General features: G+C 38.3%; 1 protein-coding gene and 1 pseudogene across 2 annotated transcripts in view; one reads left to right on the forward strand and one right to left on the reverse strand.

Annotated features, from left to right (window-relative positions):
• Nucleotides 1–27,494, reverse strand: part of GRM7 (glutamate metabotropic receptor 7) — a 621,924-nt gene that overhangs the window by 543,996 nt on the left and 50,434 nt on the right. The gene's annotated exons all lie outside the window — the stretch shown is intronic.
• LOC118005416 overlaps nt 1–27,494 on the forward strand; it is a 123,221-nt pseudogene that overhangs the window by 74,500 nt on the left and 21,227 nt on the right.

Raw genomic sequence — 27,494 nt, forward strand, 5'->3', positions numbered from 1 at the left:
GCAATTTTGAAAGGAAACATGATGTAAGACTATTAAATAAAAATAGCATGGCTTGACAATCCTGCTTTGTGTGTGATTCTGGGTGAATTATGTGCCTCTGAACTAAGGACAGCCCTGAAAGGTAGACCTTCCATTTCCTGGTGCCACCAGGGGTATGTGTTACTTGGTTGACTGAGCTATGGAGCTGAAGTGAACAACTTTATGGTCCTATCTAAAGATCTTTCCAATTTATTAATTCAAAGTTATAAGAAAATGGTGACACTAAATCTAATGCATATCCATAATGGAAGAGTCCCCAGATCTTCAGCTTCTTTTAAATTATTATTATTATTTTAAAAACATGTTTCTGAAAACCCAAACCAATTCATCCAATTCAGAAGAACATTGATGTTAACTTACAAAGGTATAACATGATGTTGGGGGAAAGCTGTCTTACACTATAAAAAAAAATAAATAAAGATAAGCAACATATTTGGGAGTGTAAAACCTTAGTCCTCATAAGAATATGATTCAATTTGAATGTAAAAAGCATAGTCACTCTTCCACACTGCTATCCTTTTTCCATACTTATTTTTAGAGATAATGCTTAAATAAATCACACAGAAAGCAAGATGATTATTAATTATTTACTTATTTGGAGCCAAACCCTTTTAGTTTTCACTGAATTACTTATTTACAAATGAAAAACAGTTCAGAAATCTCCAACATATTGACCTAGAACATAAATTGCACATCTTTTTCCTCTTACAAAGCTATTTTTAATATGAGCAATTATTAATGCATTTATTTCCAAATGGAGGGAAAAAAACTCTGCTCTACCATTAATGTAGTGTTGGGTCCAGTATTTTTCCATTTCTGTTAAAAAGCAACAGACTGTCCAGCACTCAAATGGAGAAGTGAGGATGTGATGTTCAGTGCAGTCAAGAATACTTCTAAGACTAGGACAAGACCTTCTTCCTAACTCTGGTGGTTCTTTGCCCACCCAGCCCCCATTTCTCAGCGTTTTCATGTGTGTGTCCATCCTTTATGTTGAGGTAGCCCATGTGCTTCAGGGAGAGCTGATCTAACCTCCAGACCCGATTAGGTTCAGGGGACCCTTTTACCCTTTGTCACTGATGAACTCAATAATGCAGGGCTAAGCCAATCACTTTCATGAAATGTTCTTGGCTAAAGGGATTAGTGAAATAATTGGCAGGTAACCCATTATTGGCCAGTAAAACATAATAGATTATTGCTCAGGGCACTGAAAAAGAGATATCTTTGCTTCTATTAGAGAACCCCTGGAAGAGATCATCTCTCCTTCTCTGAACTTCAATACTACATGAGGCTTCGACATGCCCCAGCCACGGCAAGGAGCGGTGGCTGATTAGGGAAATAGGGCAGGAGTCCTGAGCAAATGAGGTCTGACTTCTGTCCCACATCTGAACTTTTTCCCTTAAGTGAACAATACATTTTCCATATTTTGTTAGTTTGAATTTTCTTCCTTCCTACATATAGGAAGGATTTTCTTCCTTCCTTCCTATAACCCCAAGTACTTTTTTTGACATGTCCAAGAATGTTTTTTACAGGACTCTTCCTAATACACAAATAGTGAACAACAACCCAAATGTTCACAAACTGCAGAATAGGTAAACTATAAAATTCAGACAATGGAATATTATATGGCAATGAAACAGAACAAAGTATTGCAACATGAAACAACAGGTATAAATCTCAAAGATATAACCTTGAGTTAAAGAGGCCAAAAAAATGGAGTTCATTTCCTGTAATTCCATTTATATTAAGTTCAAAAACAGACAAACTAATCTGTGTTGGTAGAAGTCTGCAGAATAGTGGTTCCCTATAACCCAAAATACTTTGACATTCTTTGATCATAATCACAATATTTCTTCAAGTATTATATCTCAGCTTTCTCCACACATTAAAAAAGGCCTGTCCCCTTACAACTGTCTATTTCTGTTCTTTTAACAGTTTAATTTCATTTTTCCCAGCAAGTCTTTCCTGCTTTGCCTGGAATCAATTTAATTTCAAATATCTAAATTTACTGGGGGTGGGAAGGGATGGTGGGGTATGGATATGAACACAGGAGTATCCATTTTCTGTGCATCTCAGTACAAAATATGTTTGTATACTATATGATGCCTAATATACTCAGAGGTTTCATAATTTAAAAAATAGTCTGGACTCAAAAAAACCACCACCAAAACAAAACCACTTTATGATAAGAATTAGTTTCTAAAACACCTGTGGCCTTCTAAACTACTGTATGTAGCTCAACGTCTAGATTATGAAAATGGAGGTAAATGCAGAAGCTCACACTGTCAGAAATGTTAAAAAAAAAAAAAAAAAGCAGTCTCTTAAACTGGAGATTTTGGACTCAGAAGGTCTGGGATGTATTTAAGATAGGTGAGTATATCTTTGACAGAGAGAGTTGAGAATCAGCAGTGATATTTTTTAAAGTAGCAAAAGAAATTGAATACTTGCTGTTGTTTTAAAAATATTTTGTATATTTTTCCAGGCCCCCAGCTTGGGGAGTTGGTTCCCCCTGGTGGGAGACCTGGCTTCAGACTTGGCCTTCTCGCCCCCACTGGGGGTGAAGGCAATGAGGCAGCAGGACTGGAGCCTGGCTGGGTTTCCAAGGCCCTCCTGGAAGGTCAGGAATCAGGCTGGGGGTTCGGGCAGGTGCTGAGGTGTGGGGGATTCCCCCATATGAGTTCTGGCTGGAGGGGGAGAGGGTTTCATACTGTGGACCTCAGGTTAGAATGGGACTGGTGCCCCAAGGCAGCCTTGAGACCTCTCAGCCAGAAGGTGAGCTCAGAACAGAGATAGAGAATAACTCTGAGGAGTCCTCCCCCCAGACCTGCACTGCCCCACCAGAGGCTGTGAACCTGTCAAGGAGAAGTTGGAGCAAATCCCTGGGGAGTCCCAGAACATCAAAGATATGCAGAAAGACCTGAACAATTTGTCAAGCTCCTGAAGCAGAAGAGTATCACCCTGGAATATACTCAGGCCAATGTGGGGCTCACGCTGAGGGTTCTCTTTTGGAAGGTGTTCAGCCAAATGAACATCTGCCTTTTGGAGGCTCTGCCACTCAGTTTCAAGAACATGTGTAAGCTGGGGCCCCTGCTGTAGAAGTGGGTGGAGGAAGCTGACAACGATGAAAATCTACAGGGGATATGCAAAACAGAGATCCTCGTTGCAGGCCCGAAAGAGACAGTGAACAAGTCTGGAGAACCAAGTGAGAGGCAACCCGCAGAACATGTGCCTGCAGTGCCCGAAACCCACCCGACAGCCAATCAGCCAAATGGCCCTGCAGCTCGGGTGTCAGAGGGATGTGGTCCCGGGGTGGTTCTGCAACGGTCGCCAGTAGGGCAAAGGATCAAGCATGCTGTGAGTATTCGCAAGGAGAGATTTTGAAGCTGCTGGGTCCCCTTTCTCAGGGGCACAAGTGTGCTTTCTTCTGGCACCAGGACCCCATTTTGGTAGTCCAGGCTATGGAGGCCCTCACTTCACTAGGCTGTACCCCTCAGTTCCTTTCCCAGAGGGTGAAGCCTTTCCCTCTGTGTCTGTCACCACTCTGGGCTCTCATGCATTTAAACCCAGGATCTGGCCCTTCCAGGAAATGGGAGTAGGGGTGGGAGGTTGCAGAAAAAAGGGGAGAGCTATGGATAGAGAACTTGGGGTTTATACCAAGGCTTTGGGATTAAGTTCTTCATTCCCTAAGAAAGGATTTGGGAACACAAAGGGTATGGGGGCAGGGAGTTTGGGGGAACTGGTTGGAGGGAAGTTGAAGTTCAAGGATGTTCTCGTTTTTAATCCCCACATCACTCATCACTTTGTTCTTAAAGAAGTCTGGGATACAGTAGGTGGGGGGAAAATGTATATTTGACTCAGGAGTAGAAAATTGAGTAATAGCAATAGCAAAAGGCTACTTGAAACTTTACCTGAATGCAGGTATTTAATGAAAGAAGATAACATGATGGGGAAAACACTTATCTCCCACATATATCATAGAAGAGAGAACAAGACAACCCTGAAAATGAGATTTGATTTGAGACAAAATGACTATAGCCTTTCTTAATTAACCATGCCAACAGGCTAAAAGACACTACTAGGGAACATAGAGCTCCAAAAGCATCAGATCCTAGTAGAAAGTTGAGAAGAATACAGTAAAGAATAGGGTTTAAAAAAAAATACCTTGTAGTGTAATTATTAGTAGAAAATTGTACAAACTTCAGCCATTGCCACATCCTGTTAAGGCAATATATTAAATCTTGTCCTAAAATTCCTTTACCCATTATATAGAGAGGTCATTCCATTTTAACTATGGTTCTATGTAAGAACTGTTCTTTTTAAAAAATTGTATTTAAATACAGATGCCCGTATCCTGCCTCTTATTCATCTATCAGTTATCCTAGGAGACCATGTAAAAACTCTGGCTTTGATGTTAATTAGTTATGTGATCTTGGGCAAGTATCTTAATCTTGGTATGCCTCAATTTGCCTACCTACGCATGAGGGATAACAGTACCTACTTACGAAGAGATTATCTAGTGTATTACATTAGACAGCTTTTGTGAAGTATTTACGTAATGTCTAGTATATGGCAAAGATCCAAGAAAGTTAAACTGTGGCCATTACTAATAATGTCTTCTAAGTTGGCAGGAGCATACAACTTGTAGCTGCTACAGAGAAGGTAAGTACAGGGACTCACAAAGAATTGAGAGACTATCCAGGAAGAAAACGCCCTTTCTAAAACCATGCTTCCGGTTCTAGTATATAACCCGTGGCTGCCTTGATAAGCAGAAAAATTTTCTCTACTCTTTCAATGCTATTTGATATTTCAAAATAAATTAAAAGTGAGAATCAGAAGCAAATCAAACCAATTATAAAATTAAATGTGTTTTTCCATGATTTGCCCATGCCCCTCCCACAAACACTAGATATTCTAATATGTTCCCCTAGGACAGTGTTTCATACACCATGGTTCTATACCACAAATATTAGAATCACCCCAGGTGAAGTGACTTATTAAAATGCAAATTATCTGGTTCCCAGCCCAGGCTGAAGGAAGAAATGCAGTGGGGAGTGGGGAGAGGTTCTGAGAATCTTCAATTTTTGCAGTCGCCTGAGGTAAACTTTATGAACACTTAGATGTGCAAAATAATAATCTAGGGCATTGGTTCTCAAGTGTGATTCAGACTAGTAGCGTTAGCGTCACCTAGGAACTTGTGGGACATACAAAATCTCAGGCCCCACCCCAGACCTGCAGAATCAAACCTGGGCATGTGCCTTCTAGGTGATTCTGATGCATGCAAAAGTTTGAGACTACCGCTTTAGAGTCTTGCTATTCAAAGTGTGGTCCAAGAAGCAATACTTAGGCATCACCTGGGAGCTTGTTAGAAATCAGAAATTTGGGACTGCAATACCATCAGCTTTGTTCTTTCTCAAGATTGCTTTAGCTATTTGGGGCTTCACCCCAATCCAAGTAAATCAGATTTTAAAATTTAAAAAGATGTCCAGGTTATTTCTATGCACATTAAAATCTGAGAAATGCTGGGCTAGGTCAGTGTTTTGCAAACTTCTATGAAAGTAAAAATATAACTTCTAAGTTCCTTCCCTGGAGATTCTGACTTTGAGGGTCTAGAATGATTTTAAGATTTTTATGTATTTACATGAATCCTAGGTAATTAATGTTATCAGCTAAGTTTAGGAAATATGGCTTTGGAGACAAATTCCTGGGTACCACCTAAGTTACGAATCATTGCCCTATAACAGGTTTCTCAATTTTGGCATTATAAACATTACGGGAGAGATAATTCTTTGTTGCAAGGGCTGTTCTGTGCAGTGTAGGGTGTTTAAAAATGTCCTTGGCCTCTCCTCACTAGATGTCAGTAGCAGCTTCTCCACTCATGACAATTAAAAATATCTCCAAACATTGACAAATTTCCCCTAGGGGAAAAAAAATCCCCCCACTCTCCGCTGAGAGCCACCAGTCTAGAAGACAACTGTTATAGTTGTCTATTATTTTATAATACACTACTCCGAAGCTTAGGGCCTCAAAACAATAACCATATGGTTATTCTCAAAAGCCAAGAATTCAGGGCAGGGTTGGCTGAGTGGTTCTTCTGCTTCATGTGGCATCATCTGATGATACTCCCTTGGTTTCCTTCTATTAGCAGCTGAACTGAAGATCCATAAATACCTAACATCTGGTCATTTAGAGCTTTCTCTGTCCACTGAAGGCTCAGCATTTGGCAGCCCAACCCAAGGTTCTTTAAAACATGGTGTTCAGATTCCCGAGAGAAAGCAGATGTTTCCAGGGCTCTTAATGGCTAGGCATGGAGTTGTCACAGTGTCATTTCCTCCATGCTTTATGGATTAAAGTAAATCACAGAGGCAGCCCAGATTCAAGGGGAGGCACATGGACCCTATGTACTTACAGGATGGGAGGGATTGATAGCACTTTGGAGACTATTTACCACAGTGAGTTTTGCAGGCATGGTCCACTTTAAGAACAGAAATTGCTATATCATGTGTTTTTTTTTTTAAACACATCTCTAGTATGTTTACCTAAAATATTGAGAATTCAATATAATATTGTCCCTTAACATTCCTTTTTTAAAAAATTTTAGTTCCAGTATAATTAACATACAGTGTTATATTAGTTTCAAGTGTATGATGTAGTAATTCAGCAGTTCCATATATTACTCAGTGCTCATCAAGATTAGTGTACTCTTAATCCCCATCACTTTTTTCACCCATCCCCAACCCCACCACCATCCCTTTGGTAATCACTGGTTTGTTCTCTATAGTTAAGAGTCTGTTTTTTGGTTTGTCTCCTTTTTTTTCCCTTTGTTCATTTGTTTTGCTTCTTAAATTCCACATATGAGTGAAATCATATGGTATCTGTCTTTCTCTGACTGACTTATTTCACTTAGCATTATACTCTCTAGATCCATCCATGCTATTGCAAATGGCAAGATTTCATTCTTTTTTAGATGGCTGAATAATAATCCATTATATATACCACATCTTCTTTATCTTTTCATCTATTGATGGACATTTGGGCTGCTTTCCATAACTTGGCTATTATAAATAATGCTGCAGTAAACACAGGGGTGCATGTAACCCTTTGAACTAGTGTTTCTGTATTTTTTCGGATACCCAATAGTGTGATTATTGGATCATAGGATAGTTCTATTTTTAATTTTTTGAGCAATCTCCATACTGTCTTCCATAGTGGCTACACCAGTTTGCCTTCCCACCAACAGTGCACGAAAGTTCCTTTTTCTCCACATCCTCTCCAACACTTGTTTCTTGAGTTTTTGACTTTAGCCATTCTGACAGGTATGAGGTGATAGCTCATTGTGGTTTTGATTTGCATTTCCCTGATGATGAGTGATGCTGTGATGCTGAGCATCTTTTCATACTATGTCTATACATTCCATTAGACTTTTTTATTTTTTCTCCTAAAAGATGCGTTGGGGAAAGGATTTCTTCTGGCTTTCCAATTTCATTGCCTTCATTCTCACCTCATCCCCATTTTGGGGAACAAACTTCTTGAATTATTACATACTGTAAAGTATACATAAATAAATTGTAGAGCTAGATGAGTTTGTACATCCTGGACAAGGATATATGTTATCAGCACCCCCAGAGCCTCCCAGTGACTACCTCCCTCCAAAAGTAACCACTGAATTCTATCACTGTGAATTAGCTTTGCCTACTTTTCAGTTTCATATAAATGGAGTTGTAGAATATCACCCTTTTGTATTTGGCTTATTTTGCTCAATATCATGGCTGGAAGATTCATCTGTGTTGTTGTATAGAAAGCTTGACCCTTCTTACCTCCCCTTGAGTGGTATACTTATCCTACATCTCTTTTCTTCTCTTTCACTCTTTATTCCTCAGCTGCATTAATATTTTTTAAAACCTGATTCTACAGGTCTTCTGATAAAAACTCATCATCAGACTCTGGATCTCTACCACTTTCAAAATAAATCTAAATGCTTAGCCTTCACAATCTCATGCCAATCTTTTTTTTAAATCTTACATTACTTTCTAACCAGAATACCCAACTGGATCCCACTTAATCTCTGATGTCCCCCATGTTTTCACTCAGCCTTTTACCATGGTCCAGATGGAGAAATGGATCTCCTCTCAAGATCCTGCCATTTTTTTTCCTTACTTGAGTTGGCTGGGCATTCAATTTTTGTGTTTAAGTAACAATACACTCCCATAACTGGTCAGTTGAGATCTAATAACATAAGAAAGTTAAGATTATTTCTGGCTAGACTGGAGAGAAACCTTGAGGTAAAAAGTATTTCTTCTTTGAGATATCACCTCAATTCGAAAAAGGATCTCTCAAAATATAAAACTTGACTGACATTTCAAAACATAACATGGTCAGGAACAGGTAAAATAGAAGAGTTTCAAAGAAACAAGTGAACAGGAGTCTATATGAATAGAACTGCATTATCTCGAAGAAAAAATCATCTTCTGTACTACAAATATGTCAGGAGAAAGAGTGTTGGTTGAGTCTCTAATAAACACAGCTTTGGAGGGACCATCTACTAAAGAATTAAAGGCATCAGAGAAGGCTAAGAGTCTAGGAAAAAGTAATTATCACTGACATGACTGTAATTTTTTTGAACATGAAGTAATAGTAGAGATGAAAGATGTCTTTAACTATTTGAAAGAATATTATTTTTCCTCCCACTTAGTCTAGAATTGGGTCTAATCTGTGTGTGTCAATATGGCATAAACAGCATAGCACACAATGAGCTCCCATCATCAGAGGTGGGAGCCCCACTTAGGTTAAAGTTTGGTCTAATATAGGTAGTTCCCAGCTGCTGGTATATGAACTAGAAGCGTGAGAGTCACCAGGGCACTTTTTACAAGGCAAAATCTTCTAGTCCCACTTCCTAACCTACTGAGTCACATAGGGCATAGTGTCTAAGAACATGCTCTTTTAAGTAAGTGCCTATCAAGCTTTAAGACCTCCTTCAAGAAATGTTTGCCTTTGATAGCAAAAGGTATAAGGAAGTGTTTCAAATTGTTCCTGATCCAAAGGATTCTTTGGATTTCTAAGCTTAATATGGAAAACATTTTTTTTTTCCAATTACCTGAAGCTCCATCTATTTACTTCTTTATTTTATATTCATTGGGTGGGTACCATGTGTACTGATGTGGAGTTAACACAATGAGTCAGGTCCCTGAACTCACAGAGTATCCAAATTGAAAGGGAAAACAGGCATGAAACTGATAGATATAGAAAACAAATTTAAAATTAGTACTATGTCAAACCATATAACTGTGATGAGTATAATGAAATAAACTATGGCTTGATGAAGAGATGCTAATAAGCAAGTCTGATTGAGACTGGAGGTCAGAAACATCCCCAGTAACAAAAAGGGCATTTAAGCTGAGGCTGAAGGATGGCAGAGGATTTTTCAGGCCTTGAATGAGTAGAAGGACATTCCAAGCAGAGGGAACAGCACCTGTGAAGACCTTAAAGTGGAAAGAAGGAATTTGTGTTTGCAAGGAACTGAAAGAAGTCCTGTTTGTTTGAAGAAGACAAGTGGTCCAAGATGAAATTGATAGACAGAGGCCAGATCATGCTCAGTGTGATGCCTAATTTTATTTTATTTTATTTTATTTTATTTTATTTATTTATTTATTTTTTTTTAGAGATTTTATTTATTTTTTTTTTTTATTTTTTTAAGATTTTATTTATTCATTTGAGATACAGAGAGAGAGAGAGAGCATGAGCAGTGGGAGAGGCAGAGGGAGAGGGAGAAGCAGACTCCCGGCCGAGCCAGGAGCCCGATGTGGGGCTGGATCCCAGGACCCCGGGATCATGACCTGAGCCGAAGGCAGACGCTTAACCATCTGAGCCACCCAGGCGCCCCGATTTTATTTATTTTTTGACAGAGAGAGAGGCAGGGAGAGAGGGAACACAAGCAAGGGGAGCAGCAGAGGGAGAAGCAGGCCTCCCGCGGAGCAGGGAGCCCGATGCGGGGCTCGATCCCAGGACCCTGGGACCATGACCTGAGCTGAAGGCAGACGCTTAACGACTGAGCCACCCAGGCGCCACCAATGCCTAATTTTATGTGTCAACTTGTCTGGGCCACAGTTCCCAGATATGAGGTCAAACATTATTCTGGATGTTTCTATGAGGGTGATTTGAATGAGATTAACATTTAAGTAGGTGGACTTTATGTAATGCAGATTGCCCTTCATAATGTGGGTGGACCTCATCTGACTGTTTGAAGTCCTAAACAGAGCAAAAGAATGATCTCCTCAAGAAAGAGGGAATTCTGTCAGAAGACAGCCTTAAGACTTGAACTGCAACACTGTCCCTTCCCTGAGTTTCCAGTCTGCTGGCTCACTCTTCAAATTCAGGGCTTACCAGACTTTTATATATATACACACATATATCCTCTTGGTTCTGTTTCTCTGGAGAACCCTGATCAATACAATGAAAGTTGGAAAACTTATAATACATATTTTATTTTGCCAAACATTAGAATGGGAAGCCATTGCAGAGAAGTAGCTTTAGCAAATATCGGTCATCACATATTTAGTTTTTGTAGATACATTTTTAGCCTAGTATTTCCATATACAGACTTCTAGAAAGGGCTACCAGGTTCATAGTCTCCCCTTAGCCCTTTATCTCTCTACTATACTCTCCCATGCATTTTATAGCTTTCCTTTATCCCCCTATTATTTCATAAAGTCCAATCTCAAAAGTTCTGCAACTCCCTGTTTGAAAGGTTTTGCTGGGGAAATCACTAAAATAAAGCAGCTCTGAAACTGATTTAACTTCATTGCTCCCAGCATATCAACTACATATCATTCCAAAATCCCAATATTCTTTCTCTAAAATTTGCATGCACAGTATATGTTGTTGAATGACAAGAAAAATGCAGCCCAGATCCCCAAGTTGAAACAAATGTCAATTTATTTTCCTTTCTAGAAATAAATCTGTAAAGAACTTTCTTTGAATTGGGGTGCATGGTAGGGAGGTCTTCTTGTAATTTATTTTCATAGCTCCCATCCAAGGGAAGTCACCAAACTAAATCAAGTGAGACAGAGGTACCCTGACTGACTCACTAAAGCATGGAGGGATAGCAGAATTCTTCTTGAAGAATTCACACAATTCAGATAGCAATTACAGCTCTCAATTTTCTCACTAAGCAATACCTGCATGACTTGGTTTTAAAAAAAAATCATGAGTGATATTTGGGCTTTCATCATCAAATATATTTTTTTAGAACCTACTATGCACAATGTCAGGTCTTAGGAATTGGATGACTGATAGCACACACTATTCATTCAATAAAAACATGATGCATGCCAAGCCCTGTTCGAGCCTCTGGGGATACAGCAGTAAACAAGGAAACATGAGGCATGGATCTTTCCCCTTCCATTGAATCCTTTTTTATTCCGGAGGGGGTGAAATTGACTATAAAGTGATAATTAAGCAAGATAATTTCAGAATCCAATAAGTGCTATGACTATAATCATAAAAAGAACAAACACTTAACATATATTTTGTGCCAGAAACTGCACGAAGCATTTTACTCACATGAACTACTTTTACCCTCACAACAACTCTGTGAGACAAGTACTATTATTATCTGTTTAACAGATTAGGAACCTTAGTCATCAGGAGGTTAATGAATTTGGCTGAAACTAGGTGGAGCCAGGATGTGCCTCTGGGCCTCTGATTCCAGGTGTCTGTGCCTCTCACTTCCACGTTAGGCGGGTGGCTATGATGGGAAGGCACTGGGGTCCACTTAGAAGGAATAGTCAGAAAAGGCCTCCATGAGGATTGATGTAGCTCTGAGACATACCTAAGGGATTCAAAACATTCCAGAATCCAAAAACCCAAGGGTTCAAAATATTCTAGAACTCGAATGACTTAAACCATAAGTAGAAATATGACATCTAAAATAACATAACAGTAGCACCTAACATTTTTGGAATGTTCTCTAGTTGCCAAACTGTATTAAGGGCACTATCAGCTCCGTCTCAGTTAGTCCTTCCAACGTTCCATGTGGTAGTGCTATAAATCCCCACTTCAATGAGGAAAACAGGAATTCAGAGATAATAGACAGCTTGCCTTGGTTCAGTGAGAGACCAGGAATGATTCTATGTACAGAGTCTAGAAACATTTGGTGACTGTAAAGGCAGGTAAATTGGAAACCACAAAATGAAAGAGGAAAGAAGAGTGACTTAAGTGAACAGAAAATATATTTTATACACAGAGTTTGTTTTTCTCTTCATTAATGGAGATAAACTATGTGGCTTACTAGAGGATGTCTCAAGCAGAGAAAACACCTCTTTGTGAAAAGAAATGGAGGAGAACAGGACTGACATTTATTGATTATCAGTTACAATATTAGGCACTTTACTCAGTGCTTTCTGGAGCCTGTGAATTACAACTTTTAAACTTGAAGCAATCAAGATCCCCACTAGCAGCTCAAGGTACAAAGTTCGAATCTACACTAACAACTGTCATCTCGCTAATGTTTGATGCCATGAGGTTTTTTATAGGTGTCAGAAGTCTGGTCTCTAGTTCTATATTTATGTGCCAAAATTTCTATACTTTTGTTGTAGCTGGAGCTCATATTTTAAACATACCTCTTATTGCCTGTTAATTTAATAAAGTATCCCAACATCTTAAGTTATGTGTGTATGTGACTAAATGAAAGAGAGAGCAAGAAAGAATAAGAGTGAGAGAGAGAAAACAAGAATGAAAGAAAGCAAGAGAGAGAGAGAGAGAGAAAGAAAGAATGAATAGAAATGGGTATGTCACAAAACATCTTAGCTGTCACAGATGCTTCAAAGAACTGGTGCCCATGTATTACCATTCATTACCTTAGTATAATTCAGAACTTTGTTATTAGTTTGCACAATAGATGTTGGGTCCCTGGAAGAAATAGAGGAAGTAAGAGGTCCACTGAATCCTTGGTCTTCCCAAAGTGGTCCAGTGGTCAATAAGGTTTCATGTTCCATCATGGAACTTCTAAGATAAACACAATTTCATATTCTAATCATCCCTAAGTGATGAAAAAGGGAATAATGAAAACAAATAAACAACTTAAAGAGTTTGTCTCTGCTTATAAACAAACCCACACAATCAGAAATCAGTGACCTATTTCCTTCGACTGTGGTGTTTCTCTGGTTCATAGATATGAATTCAGTTATCCATCTTTGCAGTCACCCATTTATCCTCTCAACAAACACACTGAGCACCTATTAATTACAAGCCTATGATCTTAGCCAGAGGTATAGTTACAGGAATCATGAGCCTAGGGGTGATGACTAAAGTCATGGACATGGAAGAGATTTCCCAGAGTGGGGGGAAATCAGTGAAAATAAATGAGGGCCAGTGACAGAACCTCCTGGATAAAGCAGACATTGAAACATAAAGAATTATGAGCCAGGGAAGGAAACCTTAGATGAAATGGTCAGAAAATTAGGAGAACAGAAAATGCCTAACTTTTTAATAAGAAAGGAGGGCTTGACAAGATCAAATCAGATGAAGACTGGATTAGTCCAGAGGCTTAGGTACCCAGGAGGTTACTGGCAGATTTTCACCTGTGACATCTTAGTGCAAGGTTGGAGGTAAACGCCTGATTACTGTGAATTGACAAGTAAAGGATAGGCGTTGAGTGGAAACTGTAATGGGAGATTATCTACTTGAGGAGTCTGGCTGTGAAGAAAAACAGAAAGGATAGCAATAAGAGGATATTCTAAGTCAAAGGGGAATATCTAGTATAAGATGGAGGTGAAAAGCACATTCACAGGCTGTGTGGAAGGAACCAGTACAGAAAGAAAAACTGGAAACGCAGGAGAGAGAGAACAGAGGGTCAAGAGGCACTCAGATCAAGAGCACAGAAGCAGAGATATGTAACCTTTGAAGATGAGACACACCTTTTCGTCTGGCACTGAAAAAGAGAGTGAAATTAGATGCAATTCTATATTTTTAAAGTATAAGAAGAGGAAGTTGAAGGAGAGCACATCTAAAAATGCTATTTTTCTAGGTGACAAAGGCAAGGTTCAACTAACTACTAGGAGAGTGAGGTAAAGAATTTGAGGGGGCTAATGTGGTATGAAATACCTATGCTGGAGAATGGAAGGGAAGGTGAATCAAGGACATTTAGAATTACTGAGTGGACACAAAAGAACCATCTGAGTTTAACATTCACTTCATAGTGCTGAGCTAGAGTGGCATTTTTTGAAGTCTGTCCCACGGGCCACCTGAATTAGATTTTCCTGAGGTCCTTGCTAATAATGCCAATTTCTGGATCCCATTCCAGACCCTACTACATCTTCTCAGTTGATTCTGGTGCTCACTTAAGTCTGGAATCACTGATCTGGACAGTTTCTCCAATTTTCTCAGTCCCCAAAATCACTTGCACAGATTCTTAGATTTTGACTAGATCTATTGAATCAATATCTTCAGTAGAAAGTTCTGGGGGTCTGTACTATTAATGAGAGGACTCAATGTTCCTGATGACCAGTCAAGTTTAAGAACATGGATCTCAAGTTCAGATGTAATGGAAGTTGGCAAGGAGTATTAATAATGGTATATGGGGGCACCTGGGTGGCTCAGTAGGTTAAGCATCTATCTTCAGCGCAGATCATGATCCCGGAGTCCTGGGATCCAGCTCCGTGTCGGGCTCCCTGCTCAGCAGGAAATCTACTTCTCCCTCTCCCCCCACTTGTGCACACGCAAACTCTTTCTCTCTCTCCCTCTCTCTCTGAAATAAAAATCTTTAAAAAAATAATGGTTTATGAGTTCACAAAAGATGATTTTTTAAATTTTATTTTTAAATTAATATACAGTAAAACTGAAATATTTGTGTCCAATTGTAAGAATTTGGGAACATATATAAATTTGTGTAATCATCACAATCAGAACAGCTGAATCAAGCAAAAAAACCTGCTTGAGCATTATAGTCAAATTCTCCCCTAGTCGCTTGCAACAAGTGACCTATTTTCTAATACTATAGTCTTGTCCTTTTGAGAATGTCATATGTTATCATAAAGTGTGTAACCTTTTGAGACTGACCTGTTTCATTCAGCATAATGCCCTGAGATCCATCCAAATTGTTGCTGTTATCAACATTTTGTTCCTTTTTATAGCTGAATAGTATTTCACTATGTAGGTGTGCCATAATTTATATATTTACCCACTAAAAGACATTTGGGTTGTTTTTAGTTTTTACAATTATGAAAAATTCTATAATGAAGATACGCATGAAAATTTTTGTGTTAACATAAGCCTTCATTTCTTTAGTATAAAGAGCCAGGAGTAGGATTTCTACAAAATGGATTCTTAATTCATTAACAAATAGTTATTGACCAGTCCTTACATATAAAGCTTTAACTGTCTAGATGTAGAAAAATTATCACCAATATTGAGTAAGATTCAGAATGACTTTCAACATGAGGTAGAAGAGATGGACATACACATGGTTATTGCAAAGGAGTGAACTATGGGGTATGGGGTAAGTGTGCATGAGGGAAGCAAAGACTGTGGGTTGAACAGCAACATATTCAACTCCAAGGTTGATATAATTATATGGAAGGACTACTTTCTCCTCTCATTGCCATGGCTAATATTATAGAACTCTGTGGGCTTGAAAGCTATAACAAATCTAAAGTAAGTAAAATAACAAAACAAAACAAAACAAAAAACAACTTTCCTTGGTATTTTTGTCCACCACTATATCAAAAGATTAGCATGTAGTATGCAGTCTATGAATGCTTGGTAAAGAAAGAAGAGTCATGCATATGCATGCTGGGAGCCAGAGGGCACAACTATTCCAGAGGAGGTGGGTCAGTAAGAGTGCAAGTTGTTAGTGCTGTAGGAAATGAGATCAGATGCACTTAAATCATTGTTTATATTGTGAAAGCATTGTTTGGGGATGATGGGAAATAGATTCCCATATACTGGTACAGCTTTTGTAGGATGCCTGCCTTACCTCTAGCTGAGATGGGCCAGTGGCTGTAATTGTCCTCCAAGTCTAGCAGAATACTCCCCTCAATGGCATGTGTTAACTGAGGGTTCAGTTGTGCCTATAAGCCCTACACCCTGTAGTGAAAAACAACCCAAGAGGAAACTTCTTGCAGGAGAGGCAGCCACAGCACAGTAAGGAGCTTGCAAAATGATGGTCTCTAGAGCCCTGGCCCATGCCAGCAATCAGAACTAGCAAAAACAAAGCATCATGCTAGTATGAACTGAACTCTTTATGACAAGGTATATAGAATAAAGCAAAGTTGCTCAGGAAGTAAGCAGGAAGCGATTAAGGGCTATCAGATCTTGTTTCCAAATAAGCAAAAGAGAGACTTAGCTTGGCTTTAAAAATAGGCCCAGGAAGCCCCTTTGTCTAAAACCAGTACGTATCTGCTTTGGATTCCACTTCTGAATCTTTATTTTTGACTAAGACAACATCCATGTAAGGAACATTACCAGAAGAGACATTGTATGTGGAAGATAACTAATTGACAGCCTTAATTTGGTCAAGGAATAGCCTACGTAGCTTATTTATATGAAGTGAAGGCCAAATGCCTGCTTTCCTTGCATCAACATGCTTCTAAAACTGTGCACATTAAAGAAGACTATCAAGAAAGCACAGAGAGAGGATATTTGCAAATAGCATCAAGGACATGTTACTTGACTAGAAGATAATCACAATAATGACCATGGCTCCTGGTTTAGGACATGAGTCAGAAACAATACAGACATGAGGACTCTATCATTGTTCAACAAACTCTCAGAAAAGAATAATCTGTTTACCATCAAAGTTGTTTGTGGAAAATGTGTGTGTGTGTATGTGTGCATGTGTATAAAATATGCACTGCAATAGTCTCAGCAAAAGAGATGATGCTTAGTCATTCTAATATACCACTGGAGGAATAACTATTCCTCATTGTGCAATGTTTTTCTATGATGCTTTATATTTGATTTGCAACCATTAAATTCCTGAGTCTCTGAGGAGCATATAGGTGCAGGAATTACTTTTATCACTGCTTTTGCTTGCTGATGGACACATATTTTAAATTTACCCTGCAAACCAGCTCTTCACATCTTCCCTGGATCCATTATCCCATTATATAAGACAAAAGTTTGAGGTCATTGTGCTTCATGTCTCTCTTCCATCTCTCCATAGTCAGCTGTTGCTAAGCTCCATAAACATTTCTTAGAATATTTCAAGAGAATAACTACACTAATTGATAACAACAGCAGTAGCAGACATCTTTTATTGAGCATTTAGTATATGTCAGATGACCTAAAGACTTCACAGCACTAACCCTCACTACAAACCCAAGAGTCAGATAATCCTCATTTGACAGATAAGAAAATAAAAGTACATTAGAAAGAATAACACCTTGCTCAATATCATAACTGGAACAAAGAAGAGCCAGGAGTTGCAGGAAAAGTTGAGAAATCCAGAAAGTAGCAAGTAGGAAAGATCAGTCTTTAGCCTCCAACCACCCTTGATTCACTGCCTCCTCATATGCACGCATGCGTGCGTGTGTGTGTGTGTACCTAAGAAACATATGCATATAAGTGAATATATACACGTGTATACATAAGCACCATATGTATCTATATATGTAAGCTCTATCTATTTAGCACCAAATGGCTTCTGGTTTCACTGTTATGGAAAACAAATACCTGGCAGCTGAGTTCATTACCACAACCACCTCTCACTCTAGCAGAAATGGCTAACACAGAGCAAGTGGCCATACCACAGATCTACGACTGGAAAGGGGCCACTCAGCCAGGAATTCCAACTTCCAAAATCTCCTATTTTTAGATGAGACCACATAAAGAGCTACTGTCAATAGAAAGTAAATGGAAGGGATGGGAGTCACTTCAAAACCAAGGTTTTTAAGAAGCAGGTATGACTCTCTATTTCTCTTTTCACTATTTGGATGCAATAATGATGGAATCCTATGGAATGTCAGGGACACAAGATGATAAGAGCCTAAGTCCCAAAATCACCACACAGGAAAAAGCTACACACCACCACCACCAGCAACAACAAAAACTTATAAACAGTTTTTTGTATGAGTGAGAAATAAACTGTATTTAGCTGCTCAAATGGAGAAATCTATTTGTAACCACTGTCTTTCCTTCCCTACACATTCAAGAAGATCCTTTATTCCATTACCTTTACTCATCATTTCCTATCACTTTCACCTGCAGGCACCAGAAAATTTTTTCCAAAATGGCCAGATAGTAAATATTTTAGGCTCTGAGGGACACAAAAGGTCACTGTGGCATATTATACCATATTTTTTAATGACTCTTTAAAAATGTTTAAAATAAAAGCCTTAGTGTGCCTGGATGGCTCAGTAGTTATGCATCTGACTCTTGATTTCGGCTCAGGTCATGAGGATCTCAGGGTCGTGAAATCAAGCCCTCCATTGGGCTCCACGCTGGGCATGGAGCCTGCCTGGGATTCTCTCTCTCCCTCCCTCTCTCCCCCAGATCTCTAAAAATAAGTAAAATAAAAATTTTGTAAAAGTCTTCACTTGAGGGCTATACAGAAACATGCTGTGAGATGGATTTGGCATGCGGGCCATAGTTTGCCAACCCCTAACTTAGGAATATTAATTATATTATGTCACATACCCACTAACAAAGTTATTTGAGTCTATGCTTCCTATTTTATCAGCTATGAATTTTTTCTCCTAGATTCCAGACTCTTCCTCATGCTGGTTATGCTGACCTCCCATCTTCCAGTTACTCTCAAAACAAGCCCATTTCCCCATTCTCCACGTACACACATCCCTTGTCCCATGTATAGACCTCTCTTGTACAACGCTTATCCATGCTCTTGCCCAAAGTTCAATGCCAAGTACAAGACCAGTCAATGCCCACTCTTTGTTTTTCCTCCTCCAAAGACCTTCACCAGTAAACTCTAACCCTTCCAGTTTTCTCTTTCTCCTGAGCTCCTGAAAGAGGAATCCTGCATTATACTCTTTGGCACTTAATTATATTCTTGGGAATCAACTATGCACCAGTATTGTCCCAGGCACTGAGACTGCAATAATGCATATGTCATAGCCCTTGCCCTTGAGAAATTTATGGAGGACTAAACAGACCAGCAAGCAATGACAATACAATGTTATAAGTGCTACCAAAGAGAATCAGAGACCAGCATGGGAAGTACATAGTGAATACTTTGTCTCATGTCTTTTTTTTTTTTTTAAGATTTTATTTATTTATTTGAGAGAGAATGAGAGAGAGAGCACATGAGAGGGGGGAGGGTCAGAGGGAGAAGCAGACTCCCCGCTGAGCAGGGAGCCCGATGCGGGACTCGATCCCGGGACTCCAGGATCATGACCTGAGCCAAAGACAGTCGCTTAACCAACTGAGCCACCCAGGTGCCCTGTCTCATGTCTTTTTTGTTTTGTTTCCAAGGCATATCTTGTTGCTACCTTGAGAAAAGAAGATTGGGTATAGGTGTATGCGTGTTCTCCCCTTTTGCTGAGTGGTGAGCATATTTCAGGACAGCATTCAGTTGATGGAGATATAAGAATTCAGATCAAATCAATTATTAATCTTGGCATACTTATATGAAGGGCAGTGTCTCAGATACTTAGGTATACTAGAAGAAAATAAAACATCATTTATAATTATGCTAGTTTCAGGAAAGTTTTGAAATTACTAACCATAGAAGACTAATTAACATCAGGATCATTAAAATAAAAATAAAAATGGAAAAGTAATATAGTACAAGGGAGACTGCAATTATTCTAGAAAGACAGGCTAAAGATCGTTATTACAATGGCATATTAAATATCTTTGAGCTACATAATAACCAATACAAATATACACAATAAAGAGAGAGATAGACAATATTATCTGATGAAAGAAAGAGAATCAGTTAACCAGTATAGTAGAATTATCTAGTGAGATATTTATTTTTAAAAATAATTATGCCCTGAACTTACTCATTTTAATAAATCAAACCAAAATGTTTTTAATGACCAATCAGGAATAATACTAAGGTAATCAGCACAAAAATCTTCCTGGTAGTAATACTTAAAGAAAATGTATCATCTGGATTCTTAGACAAGGAAATGTTCACATGGAACAATTTTAAAAAATCAACTCTAGAAGCCTAAGTTTAAAGTACAGGTCTATACTCCAATTTCTTAAGGAAAAAAGAAAAAACAAAACAAAAAACAAAACTATATGCCAAGCACTTAACTTTTTGTTGATTTGAACTGAGTGAGCAAAAGACAAAAACAAAATAAAATGTGAAATATGGATGATTATTTAGTCCATTGCAGTGCTTCTCCTGAATGTCAATGGGTATAGGAAGGTTTTTGGCAGGTCCTGAGTAGCAATTGTTTAAAGAGTCAGCTCATTGTGGAATGACTGGAAACCAGGCTTTGTCTCCTGGTTATGAGAGATGCCCTTCTGCTACAGCAGCCAGACATGCCCATTGCAAAGTCAGCATTTTGTTAGGAAACTTAAAGATCCTAACATATCTTTGTTGACACAGAAGGCCATATCACTTCCACCTGAAGATGGGGGAGAAAGGGAAGGCCAAATTTGGCCTCATAAACACAATTTGCTCAAATTCCTGGTAAAGTATTTAGATCTGGCCCCAGAAATGTAAGCATTGGCATGATTTGGAAACTTTGAAGGGCAGGTATTCCCAGTTGGCTACATAAACCATAATGCATTGGCTCTCACAGGTTGGCATATATCAGAATCTCCTAGAGGTTTTGTTAAAACAGATGGCTGAGCTCCTCTCCATAGTGTCTGAGTCAGTCAGTGAGATGTAAAGCCCAAGAATTTGCATTTCTCATAGGTTATCAGTTACTGTTGATTTAGGAACAACACCTTAAGAAGTAACTCAATAATGAAACACTAGGATGTGTAGACAACATCTCATATTGAACAGCACTGCTTTTTAAATGGGCTCATTCCTCTTGGTTAGCTGAAAAACAGCCACAGAAAACTAATTAAAATGCCCAAATAGAGTTACATAGTAGGATCCACCTGAAGATTGAGGAAAACTGGCTAAAAATGATTATTTTCTTTTGGGCATAAATTGTCTTCAGGACTTCTCTGAGGTTTTTAATTAGTTAGTAGGGTCAGATGAACTTCTGGACATGATAATAAATAATACAATGGAGGCCAAACAAATCATTTCTCAAATCCCTATGTACAGTGTCATTGTGACATATAACCAGTCTTTCCAAACTTCCCGTGAAGGTGTCAAGGTTTATTTTGGAAGATGTGAATATCAGAGGATAAAAGTGCTTTCTTTACCTTCATTATAATATGGCTTAGTAAATAAGGCTATGGTGCCTACATTCAGAGGGATCAGAATTTAAATCTTTACTTCAGCACTTACAAATACGTCACTTTAGGCAAGTGTTTTGTTTTGTTTTAACTCTCCAAGCCTCTGTTTCCTTACCTGTAAAATGCTGGTAATGCCACTTAATCTATAGCACTTTTGGGAGAATAAAATCATAAAATGTTTTCAAGAGAAAGAAGACAAGCTGCAGAGAGGGAGACAATATCTGCAAAGACACATCTCAAAAAGGACTGTTATCTAAATATACAAGGAACTCTTACAACTCAACAAGTGAAAACAATCTGACTAAAAAATGGGCCAAAGACCTTTAATGACACCACACCAAGGAAGATACAGAGACAGCAAGTAAGTATATGAGATGATGCTTCACATCAGATGTCACTGGGGAAATGCAAATTAAAGCAATGATATACCACTGTACACATATTAGGATGGCCCAAATCCAGAACACTGGCAACACCAAATGCCGGTGACAATACAGAACAACAAAAAATCTCATTCGTTGCTGGCAGGAATGCAAAATGGTACAGCCACTTTGGAAGACAGTTTGGCAGTTTCCTATAAATCTAAAAAAAAAAAAAAAAAAACAACTTACAATATCATGCAGCAATTGCACTCCTTGGTATTTACCCAAGGAGTTGAAAACTTATATTGATACAAAGTCCTGCACACAAATGTTTATAGCAATTTTATTCATAATTGTTCAAAACTTGGAAGCAAATAAGATGTCCTTCAGTAGGTGAATGATAAATAAACTGTGGCACATCAGACAATGGAATACTATTCAAGGCTAAAAGGAATGAGCTATCAGACCATGAAAAGACAAGGAGAAACCTTAAATGCATATTAAGTGAAAGAAACCAATCTGTAAAGGCTGCATATGGTATGTTTCCAATTATATGACATTCTGGAAAAAGAAAAACTATGGAGATGGCAAAAAGATCAGTGGTTGTCAGGGGCTAGGGTGGGAGGAAGCATGAATATGCAGAACACAGAAGACTTTAAGGCAGTGAAAATCCTCTGGGGGCGACTGGGTGGCTCAGTTGGTTGGTTAAGCATCTGCCTTTGGCTCAGGTCATGATATCAGGGTCCTGGGATGGAGCTCCGTGTTGGGCTCCCTGCTCAGTCAGCTTCTCCCTCTCCCTCTCCCCCTCCCCTCTCCCCCCACCCCCACTGATGCTCTCTATCTCTATCTCAAATAAATAAATAAAAATCTTTAAAAAAAAGAAAATACTCTGTATGATACTATAACGATGGACACATGTCATTATATGCTTGTCTAAACCCACAGAATGTACTAAGAGTGAACCCAACTGTAAACTATGGTCTTTGGAAAATCATGATGTGTCACTATAAGTTCATCAATTATAACAAATGTATCCTCTGGTGGGGGAATGTTGATAATAGCACAGACTATGCAAGCATGAGGCAGGAGTTTATAGGGAATCTCTGCTCCTTTCCCTCAATTTTGCTGTGAGCATAAAACTGCTCTAAAAAATTTACCTTAATTTTAAAAAATACAGAATGCCTCGGCGTGCCTAGGTGGCTCAGTCATAAAGCATCTGCCTTCAGCTCGGGTCATGATCCCAGGGTCCTGGGATCGAGCCCCGCATCGGGCTCCCTGCTCAGCGGGAAGCCTGCTTCTCCCTCTCCCACCCCCCCTGCTTGTGTTCCCTCTCTCACTGTGTCTCTCTGTGTCAAATAAATAAATAAAATCTTTAAATAAATAAATACAGACTGTATCAAAACAGTATAGTGAATGATACACAGTAAATTCTCAATATTAGTATTCTTTTTCTGACTATTATTACTATCATTGACAATTGGGTGAGTACAGAACATCACTAATTAGAAGCACAAGAGTGAAATGGAAATGGATCAACAACAGAGATATCAAGGCAGAACAGGACTACCACATTAACAATGTGAGGGGCATGCATCACAACACGGTTTGTAAAAGCAAAAATACTTGAGTATATAAATATTCATCAAGAGTAGGCTGCTTAAATATATTAGAGTTCAGGTAATGGAATACCATATGGTCATTAAAAATGATGATGTAGATCTAATTCATTTATATGATAAGATACCATGATGCATTGCGTGGAAAACAGAAAGTTCACAAAATAGAGGAAAAGATGCACACAGGAAGAGAGAGAACAGAAAAGAATTCTATCGAAATGTATCTATATACCACAATGTTAAAAATATTTATCATTGAGCAGTAGAATAATTAATATACTGTACTTTCTTATGTATATATTTTTCTTTCATAAAAAGTAACTACAAAAACATGCCATAACTATATGTATTTTACAATTGTAATACATTGGTTTTTATTTAGAAAAAACTTAAAACTAGTTTTATTTTGGAAATTAATACATCAGTTAAAAATCAGTTAATACAGCTAATACAAGGAGCTCTGTAAAAAGACAAGGATGACAATAGGGAACAATTCCCTGGAACAAGATTTATGGAGCAATACTCTTAAGGTTTTTTTTTGTTTTTGTTTTTTTTTTTTACTTTGTCAGAGAAGGAAATAGATTATTTTCCATATAAAACTGGAATTTTCTGCTATAAAAGGGTGCTACATAGTACATTATGTACTTAATAAAATGGTTCTGCCCTTGGTCTCTATTTCTCTCTCTCAATCTCTCCCTTTCTTTTTCCCCCTTGATCATCATACCCACTATCATGAAATTAATCATTCCAAAACAAAAATTTGATGTCACTGTTTTTGCCATACATGTTTATTGGTTTTCTTTTGTATGTGAAATTATTTTTTGAAATATGACATATAAGATTGTGTAAATTTAAAGTGTACATGTTGATTCGATGTATTTATATATTGTGATACCACTACTGTTGTAAACGTTAGCACCTTTATCGTGTTACATAATTATCATTTCTTTTTTTTTTTTTTAAGTAGGCTCCACACCCAACGTGGGGCTCGAACTTATGACCCCAAGATTAAGAATCACATGCTCCACCAAATGAGCCAGCCAACTCTTCATGCAATCTATTAAATTTATCTTCTTCTCTAAAGATTTCCTTAATTTCTCTACCCCAAATTATTTTGTTTTTGAGTTTTTACAACTGCGTATGTATGCGTGTGCATACATCTGGTATAGCATTTATGATAGTCTGCCTTGCTAACAGCACCAACAGCAACCACATGGTCTTTGGAAAATCATGGAATACAGTGGTACAAATAGAAATTAACATTTAGTGAGCACTTAATGCCAAACCCATGACAAGAGCTTTCTGTGAATCACCACTTTCAGTTCCCCATTAAATATATAAGGCTCCATGTGTTAAAAGCATTTTTCTCCCTGGCACATGACTAGGAAGTATAATAAGCAGAACTTAATTATGCTTTTTCTTAATCTGGAGTCTTTGATGTTAATGACCACTAATGGGCACCTGAGTGGCTCAGTCGTTAAGCGTCTGCCTTCGGCTCAGGTCATGGTCCCAGGGTCCTAGGACAGAGCCCCGCATCAGGCTCCCTGCTCGGCGGAAAGCCTGCTTCTCCCTCTCCCACTCTCCCTGCTTGTGTTCCCTCTCTCACTGTGTCTCTCTGTCGAATAAATAAATAAAATCTTTAAAAAAAAAAAAAAGACCACTGATAACTATCCTTGAATGCTAATTGGGTTTATGGAAAGAACTTTCAAAAATATGGATGCTCGGCCACAACCTATAACTGCAGAACCAGCATCTCTTAGAATAAGGCAAGGGCAAGAATGTGTATGTGTGTGTGTATAGTTATTGAAACATTTTAAAAGCTCTATTTGACTGATTAGAATTTACCAAGAGTCAAGTGATTTGTATCACTTATACTTTCCCCATTGAACTAAGCCTATCCTTTTTATTTATCTATTCTTGTATTTGGTATTAAGACTTTACTTTTTTTTAAAGCCATTTTAGGCTCATAGCAAAGCTGAGAGGAAGGGGCAGAGATTTCCTGTATACATCCAGATCCCACACATGCATAACCATTATCAATATTCCCTAACAGAGTGGTACATTTGTTACAACTGATGGACTTACATTGACACATGATAATCATCCAAAGTCCATAGTTTACAAAAGAGTTCACTGTCGATGTTGTATATTCTATGGATTTGGACAAATGTATAATGACACGTATCCATCATTATGGTATCATACAAAGTACTTTCACTGTCTTAAAAATTCTCTGTATTCCACCTATTCACTCCTCTTATCCCCCCCCCAGAAAATAAATATATTGTTAAAGATTTATTTATTTGTTAGAGTGAGAGAGAGAGAGAAAGCCAAAATCAAGAGTCGGACGCTCAACTGACTGAGCCACCCAAGTGCACCAAGAAAATATATTTTTTAAAAAGGTTTATAATTCACTTTGACATCCAGCCTATTCAAAACTTACCCCTGCTATGCTATTCTGCTATATTCACCATGATGTGAAGAGTTGCACTATGTTCTGCTTGAAAATTCAAGATCACTGTCTTTTTTAAATTTTTACCATCTCCCTCTTCATCCCATACCTAATACCTGGCACATAATAGGGTCACAAAGAACCTAATAAAATCATATATGGTTGCATAAAATAATCTATTTTCCTGTGGGCTTCAGTAATGGAAGACATTACCAACGAAAGGATTCCCACTGATTTCAGCAAAAATTCTTTTACCCTGGACATGGCTTTTTCGTTCCTAAGATTTATTTCTTTATTTGAGAGAGAGAGAGCACAGGAGAGCACGTGTGTACACAGTGGGAGGGGCAAAGGAGAGGAAGAGAACCCTCAAGCAGACTCCCTGCTGAGCTCAGAGCCTGACAGGGGGCTTGATCCCAGGACCCTGAGATCATGGACCCAACCAAAATCAAGAGTCCCACGCTGAACCAACTGAGCCACCCAGGCACCCTGACATGGCTTTTTATTATTGGTGAGATTACGGAAAGTTTTTCTTCAGAAGAAAAGCTTGTTCCAATTAACTGAACCTTTCTTACCTGAGAATTTTGGGGAATGAAATAAAATATGCAAAGACCCTTTGAAGGAGTTGGTGCCATCTCTCTGAACTTGACCTTTGTAACAACAACTAAGAACAGAACATAAACTACTAGATTTACCACATTGTAACTTTATCTTTTTTTCTCCCTGAGGTCTTTCTTCCTTTATTGGGGAACAAAAGGTAAAAAATAAAATAAATACAATACACAAAAACAAAAGCAATCCTTTCCAAAAGATTTCTATTGAAGCAATAATGTTTTAAAGCTTTCAGAAAAGATACAAAGGGAGGAAAATCTGCACACTACACAAAATAGCTGATTACAGCTCAGTTTTATACAACGCTTGGATAATGGCACATTAAAGGCTGAAAAGCTTGAGGCTATCTAAAGGTTAAAATATATTAGGATTCTCCTTTATTTAAGTAGGGTTTTGTTTTGTTTTGTTTTTTTGCATTATCAGTAAATTCTGAGAGGTTTTTATTACCTGCATAATTCAATGAATTGGAATGTTGAAGGTATGTAAGAACAAGAACAATGGAGGGAAAAAAAAAAAGATGTCAAAAGTAGAATAGTAGAAAACAGTTATAAGTGGAACAAGACTATTTTTGGCCTGTGCTGTTCTTTAGCCATGAGCTTGGAAAAGAAAATAACAGATTGACATTGTATCACGGCCATGGTTAATTAGATTTATATATGCATACATATGCTAAACAAAATTCTTACATCTTTTCTTAAATTTTGTGTAATTTAATATTATTTAAAAGCTGGAGGAAAAGGTATTTCCCTTGTAAGAAATGGCAGAGCATTTTCTTCCCTTGTAAGAAAAAGCCTATAAAGCACAGGCTTTTACTTTTGTTTCTACTTCCAATGTTTTTTTAAGAAACGTGAGAATACAGGAAATTACTAGTTGTACAGGCGTTTAGGGTCAGTACATGGAGTCTGTATTTCTAAACCTTGGCTAAGGCTCAAAAATGATGGGTTCTGGGTGCCTGGGTGGCTCAGTCGTTAAGCATCTGCCTTCAGCTCAGGTCATGATCCCAGGGTCCTGGGATGGAGTCCCACATCGGGCTCCCTGCTCTGCGGGAAGCCTGCTTCTCCCTCTCCCACTCCCCCTGCTTGTGTTCCTGCTCTCGCTATG

Source organism: Mirounga leonina, unplaced genomic scaffold, assembly GCF_011800145.1.
Source record: "Mirounga leonina isolate KUSES-001 unplaced genomic scaffold, KU_Mleo_1.0 Mir_94, whole genome shotgun sequence".
Taxonomy (NCBI): Eukaryota; Metazoa; Chordata; class Mammalia; order Carnivora; family Phocidae; genus Mirounga; species Mirounga leonina.